This window comes from Lactuca sativa, chromosome 7 (assembly GCF_002870075.4).
Source record: "Lactuca sativa cultivar Salinas chromosome 7, Lsat_Salinas_v11, whole genome shotgun sequence".
Taxonomy (NCBI): domain Eukaryota; kingdom Viridiplantae; phylum Streptophyta; class Magnoliopsida; order Asterales; family Asteraceae; genus Lactuca; species Lactuca sativa.
In genome coordinates this window covers 116,939,038-116,945,905 of record NC_056629.2, presented here as the reverse complement: position 1 = coordinate 116,945,905, position 6,868 = coordinate 116,939,038, and positions in this window count along the sequence as shown.

Below are 6,868 nucleotides of genomic sequence, written 5' to 3'. Positions count from 1 at the left end.
TAGGTTCGGTAGATCTGCCAGGGATATAAGATGTTCAGTTCTTGCAGACCCTCGAATCACCTTGAACCGAACATTGATGAATCTCCCTTTGGTATAAGGCTTCAAAACCCGAACATTCACTATCTTCTGGGCGCTCCATGTTTGATATTGAGGACGAGCAGCCTTCAGATAGAATTCGATCAGCTCCCTATCAACCTCAGGATTAGGATGAGGGACTTCAAAAATATTGGAGAAGGCGTGGAAGATAAACGCCTTTCGAGTCAACGACATATCGAACTGCGAATCGACAGAATTATAGCAGTCGAAGGAGATCACCGGCTCGAGCCATAGGATGCTAGGAGTATCTATGGGCTCCTTAATCATTCGCTCCCTAGTCCAGGCAGGGAAGAGAGTCTTCCTGCTCTCAAGGAGATCATGGGCTTCTTTCTTCTTGCGTTCGGCTTCTTCATCCTCTCGCGCCACACGATTGATATCATCATCAACATTGCGACTGTTTTTACGTTTCAACATGTCCGCAATGGTTTCTATATCTTCATCTTCATCTGCTTCCTCAGCTATGTTCTTCCCTTTATCCTTCACACCCGAACCTGAAGTTTGACCAGTCGGAGGTGGTTCGGTTGTGTGAGTAGCTTTGGAGGATGGAGGTGGTTTCGATCCGGAGTTCTTCCCTTCTCCCCCCTGTTTCGGATCGGACACGAAACTAGGTAAGCCTTCGATTTTGCTGAGAAGATCCATGGCAGGAGAAAGTTTTTCAGCAAGGGTTCGCCTCACCGTATGATTGAGAATCGGATCGTGTGCTTCTAGGATGTTAGATAGGGCAGCGTGTACATCAAAAACACATGTTTTTATAACCTCCCGTTCGGATCGAAGAGCTTCAAGCTGTTGCTGTGAGTTTGAAAGCTGAGTGCTCTTGACCTTGAGGGCGGTGGTTTTGCTTGCCAGAATGTCCATTAATGAGTTTTCAGCTGCGAGATCCTCTTGAAGCTTAGCGAGGCGCTCATCAATGGAGGCACGAAGGGCCGAGTTGTCATCGCTAATGGATTGGCGAAGGTTAGCGAATGACTGTAACTCCGTTGAGACGAACTTTGCCAATTGCTGAACGATTGGTTCCAAAGTTGTCGTGGTGGCATCAGCGCTCTCCTGTAAGGACTTCAACAGGGAAGAGGCGTCTGAGAATAGTTTATCGACTTTTGCGGTCGCTGCCTCACAGGCTTTTGTGGAGGCGTTTATTGCTGCAGTGGCTGAAACTACAAAATCATGCTGAGCCCTGGAGAAGGCATCAACAATCTTCTGAAGTGCGGCTTCGGAGAGAGAGGACTGAGAGTTGGTGGATGACGCAAGAAGTAAGTCAACCTTCTCGTTTAGCTCCTTTAGATGCTTCTTTGTTACTGGAGCATCGTCCTCATCGTCAATTTGAACCTGAAACGGACTAAAGTAGATCGAATCGTAGGTCATGTTTTCACCGCCATGGAATGGGTTATCTCCATCAGAGGCATGATCTGGAGATGGTGGGGGAGGTGAAGCTGGGGGTGTGGTGGTTTTTGTAGGTTCAGGTTGAGTGTTGGCTGGGGTAGTTTCGGGTGGTGGTTGAGTGTGGGTAGGTTCGGTTGTATGTTGGGTTTCGGTTTGAGCTGGTTCGGTTACGGGTGGGGTTTCGGTTACAGGTGGTGTTTCGGTTACAGGTGGTGTTTCGGTTTCAGCTGTGAAAATGGGTGGTGGTATAGGGAAAGATGTTGGAGGAATAGTGGTAGTGGGGGTTATGGTGGGAATGGAAGTAGGGATTGTTTGAGTGGGTGAAGGAATGGGTGAATTATGGATTTCCATGTCTGGGGTAGGAGATTGGGGTGGAGTGTTGCCTCTTGGAGGGGTTTCGCCTCGTTGAGAGCCGTCCGAATCCGAACTCTCGCCTTCTGAGTCACTCGAAGAGGAAGGGATGATAAGCTTTAGCTTCGGTTGAGTCTTCCTTCTCTTCGGCTGCGGGGATGTTGCAGGTTTTGTTGGTTTCCTCTTCCTGGGAGAAGGACCTTTAGCAGCTTTGGTCACTTGCTTCCCTTTATCTGCCTTTTTACCCCTATGAACAGGTTTGTCAGCATCATGGATGGACTTGAGCATTTCCTGTGTGAGTTCCCTCGGTCCTGACTGTTTGAACTCCTTAATCGTCCTGATGATCCTGCTGTCAGAAGGAACATCGCCGTACATTGTCTCCGGAATAGAGCCAATGAAAGAAAACTTGAATGCATCGGAGACGATGATCTTCGTGGTATGAAAAGTACCAACCGAAGACATCGATGCACCAGCAGTAGTGGGGACGTCGAACTTATCCATTGCCCACTTTGTGATGAGAGTCCAGAACCGGCCATACGACACCTCAGAATGTCTTGAAGAAGAAGAGAGGCTCTGGATGAGTTGTTGCCAGAGAACGAACCCATAGTCAAGATTGACTCCGTTGTAGACGCCATACATAATCGACAAGAACAGTCGACTAGAACCATCAGATCCTGAGCTCCGTTCAGATAAGCCCTTGAAGAGGACTGTGAACATGCCGTTCCACTGCGGCGGCAAGCAGGATTTCTTGAACTTTGCGACGGAGGTGAGCACCTCCGTGTACCCCATATTGTAAAACATGTTGTAAAGATGGCCCACCGGAATCGTCTCCGGATTGATTCTTGAAGGGTCAGCAGCAAACCCTAGCAGTGTACCAAATCGTTGCCTTGAAATCGAGGTCTTGTGATCAGACACCTCGAAGAACACCCTGTTGACTGCTTTATCGTAATGAGCAGTCGCATACACCTGCGATAGGAGCACCATGGGCACAGACTCAACCCGAGATAGTGCAGGAGTGATTTGCGAGTACTTCAGGCACTCGATGAACGGAAACATGTAAGAATCATACGCCTGAGGTGTTAGGTCAATCACCAAGCACTGTTGAGGACGAATGGGAAGGATGTGTGAGGTGGCATGGACGGATGATGATTCTGCCATTGTTGAAGGTAGGAAGAAGAAGATGAACAGGAAAGCTTTAGGGAAATTTTTGCTCTCCTGGAAATCCGGATGCAGTAAAGAGGTAAATGGGAGTGGAGACTACCTTTTATAGTGATCGTAAGGAGAGAGAAAAATCTGTCCAAATCTTCTATGGAAATACGAAAAGGTTTCCCAGAATGACAGATGCGTGACAGTTAAGGCATGCGATGATCACGTAGGAGAGAGAGTGTCAGATTCCTAGGAACACGCCGCCCAACAAGCGCCGTTTCAGAATAAACCGTTTTAAATCCTCATGCGCCTTTAAGTGCCAGAGAGGAATTGCTTGAAATTCACACACGCGTCCATTATGTCAGTAAAAGAGTGGGCGTTCCAAATTCACACGCGCCCCTTTTTACCACCGGTTGAAATTCAATCCTTTTATTTCCCGCCTGAGTCAGCAACCCTTCGTCTTATCTTTTGAATCGCATCTTTTGAATAAATTGCCCACGTGGATGATTGTTGATCACGTCTTAATAATTAACCACCAATGCAATAAATCAGCCTGAAGTTATTAGAACTAGATTTTTGGAAAATCAAGGATTTTCGTGCTAAGAGTGTAAAAGGAAAAGAAATAAAGCAACTCTTTGTAGGAAGAAATGTGATGTCAATAATGACACGAAACAAATGATCCCAGGCACGAATCTCTTCCTTCAAGGTCAAGAGAGACCTTAAAGTGTTAATATGGATTCCCGTTGAATTACGATCAAACACTTATTAATAAATGTTGAAAGGCTTCTTTTAATTAGGCTACTTCAGGGTGGCTTTCGCTTTGATGCAACAATTCTAATATTGAAATAAGAAAGAAAGTGATCAAAGGACTTGTGAGACCGGTGTAGTCTGTTGAACAAGTAGGTAGGAATTAATTTTAAATTGGCTTGGAAAATATAAAATCTCGAAAAAAAAAATTAAAAACTAGATCCCAAGGGAAGAAACTTTATGGTGTTTAACAATTTCATAGGAATCACTTCAAAAAATAAAAAAGTTGAGATTTCAGTAAGATACATCCGTCGATTCTTTGGTGAAAACTTGAGCAAATTAATTGTTCACGGTCAATTCAGATTTGGTGTTGAATTTTGGGTTTCACTTAGCTCGTAGTGGCACGAAACTAAGATCATAAACACAGCTGTTGTGTAACCATAAACCTCAGTGGTAATTTCTGAGAGTCTCAAGGGTTACGTTGATGAAACAAATGTAATGAAGAAATGTAATGGAGATGGTGTAAGAAAATAAAGTACCTCAGCTGCAAAAAGAAGGACCAAGCAAAAACTCTTATCTCATGTGAGAAGAGAGTGAGGTAGCTCATGATTAGAATAAATATGGTAGCCTAATTGGGAAGACAAGGTTTGTTTATACCAAGTCATTAAGGCGATTATTCAGAATCTTATGAGGCTTGGGACACATACAGCAGCATGCTTCTAGGGACACTTAAGTAATCCAACAATTATATCCCCATAAACGAACGAACACAAACAAAATTAAAAGAGAAAAATATTTTTGGAGTTTTTAAAATAATAAGACTTGGAAAGAGTAAGAAAAAAAACTTTGGAAAACTTTGAAAAACCGAACCCGAACGTTCGGTTGGTTTCGGTTGGGAAAATTTTGAAAAACCGAACCCGAGCGTTCGGTTGGTTTCGGTTCAAGAAAACTTTGAAAAACCGAACCCGAGCGTTCGGTTGGTTACGGTTCAAGAAAATTTTGAAAAACCGAACCCGAGCGTTCGGTTGGTTTCGGTTCAAGAAAATTTTGAGAAACCGAACCCGAACCTTCGGTAGGTTTCGGTTTTGGAAAATTTTAGAAAACCAAGGAATTTAGACATGGAATCAGAAAATACTATTAACAATAAGATAAACAACTGTGTACAAGAAATATTCAACCAAGAAAACTACCTTTGTGGTGATGAGCGAGTCAGATGATTTAACCGAACCTGAACGTTCAGTCAATTTCGCTTCTTATGTTTGAGGTTGAGAGGTAGTGTGAGGTACTGACTCTGATTCCATCATACCTAGCCCTTGTAGTATTCTGTTGAATGATGCTTCAGGAAGAGCTTTGGTAAAGACGTCAGCCAGTTGAACAGTGGTTCTGACAAAGTGTACTTCGACGTTTCCATCTTCCACGTGATCTTTGATGAAGTGATACCTCAGTGCTATGTGTTTGGTTTTAGAGTGTTGCACTGGGTTATGGCAGATCCTAATTGCACTTTCAGAGTCACAATATAATGGGATCTTCTTCATATTGAGTCCATAGTCTCGAAGTTGACTCTGGATCGAAATCACTTGAGAGGTGCAGGATGCAGCGGCTATGTATTCTGCTTCGGCAGTAGAAAACGACACGCACGTTTGTTTCTTGGATTGCCAGCTAACCAACTTCCCGTCAAGGAATTGACAGCCACCAGTGGTGCTTTTTCTGTCAAGTCCACATCCTCCAAGGTCAGCATCTGAATAGGCTTGAACGAAGAAGCCTGAGTTGGAAGGATACCATAAACCTAAGGAGGTGGTTCGCTTGAGATAGCGTAAAATGTTCTTCACTGCAAGCATGTGAGGTTCGTGTGGGTTTGCCTGAAATCGAGCACAATAACATACAGAAAACATGATGTCAGGCCTGCTAGCAGTAAGATACATTAGTGAGCCTATAATTTGATGATAGAGCGTGATATCAACAGCCGGTTTGTCTAGAGATGGAGTTAGCTTGGTGCCGAATGCCATTGGGACTTTGACTTTGGAGTCTCCCATCATACCAAACTTTGCTAGGAGAGTCTTCGTGTAAGCTTCCTGATTGATAAAGATGCCTTCGGGTCCCTGTCTAATATTTAAACCAAGGAAAAAGTTAATAGGACCCATTGAGCTCATTTCAAATTTAGTCTCCATCAGCTTTCTGAATTCAGCTGTTAGGCTGGGATTCGTAGAGCCAAAGATGATGTCATCGACATAAATTTGAACTATCATAAGGTGGTTACCTTCCTTTTTGCGAAAGAAGGTTGGGTCAACCGAACCTTGTTTGAATTTAGACATCTTTAAGAATTTAGTTAGCGTTTCATACCAGGCTCTCGGAGCTTGTTTGAGGCCATACACAACTTTATCCAGAATGTAGCAATGATTTGGATACTTCTCATTCACGAACCCAGGAGGTTGCTCCACATACACGGTTTCTTCGAGTTCTCCATTAAGAAATGCACACTTGACGTCCATTTGGAAAACTTCAAAGTTTTTGTGGGCAGCGTAAGCAAGAAATATTCTAACAGATTCCAGCCTAGCTACGGGAGCGAAAGTCTCTTCATAATCAATCCATTCCTCCTGACAATATCCCTTTACTACCAGACGAGCTTTGTTCCTTATAACATTCCCTTCCTTGTCCATTTTATTCCTAAAGACCCATTTGAGACCAACAACCGAGGCATCTGGAGGAGTTGGAATGAGGCGCCAGACTTTGTTCCTTTCAAATTCATTCAGTTCGTCTTGCATCGCTTGAACCCAATCGGAGTGATCGAGAGCAGTATTAACTGTCTTCGGTTCAACTTTTGATACGAATGAGTTAAACATACAAAACTCAACCTTTGAAAATAAGGAAGTCTGTTTTGCCTTCAGTTATGATCGGGTCAGAACCTTTTCGGAGATATCGCCAACCACTTGAGAGATAGGATGATCTCTGGTCCATTTGGTAAGAGGAGGATAGTTTGGATCAAAGGTTGGGTCTAGTCCAGCATTGATCATTTCTTCTGGCTCGGATTAGCTTTCGTAGTCAAGTGACATATCACCATGCTCCCCCTCAATTGATGAGCTATGAGAAACTTGAGGTTCAGAGGTTTCTTGTGGTGCTGGACTTTCAGGCGTTGATGCACCTTCGGTTGGAG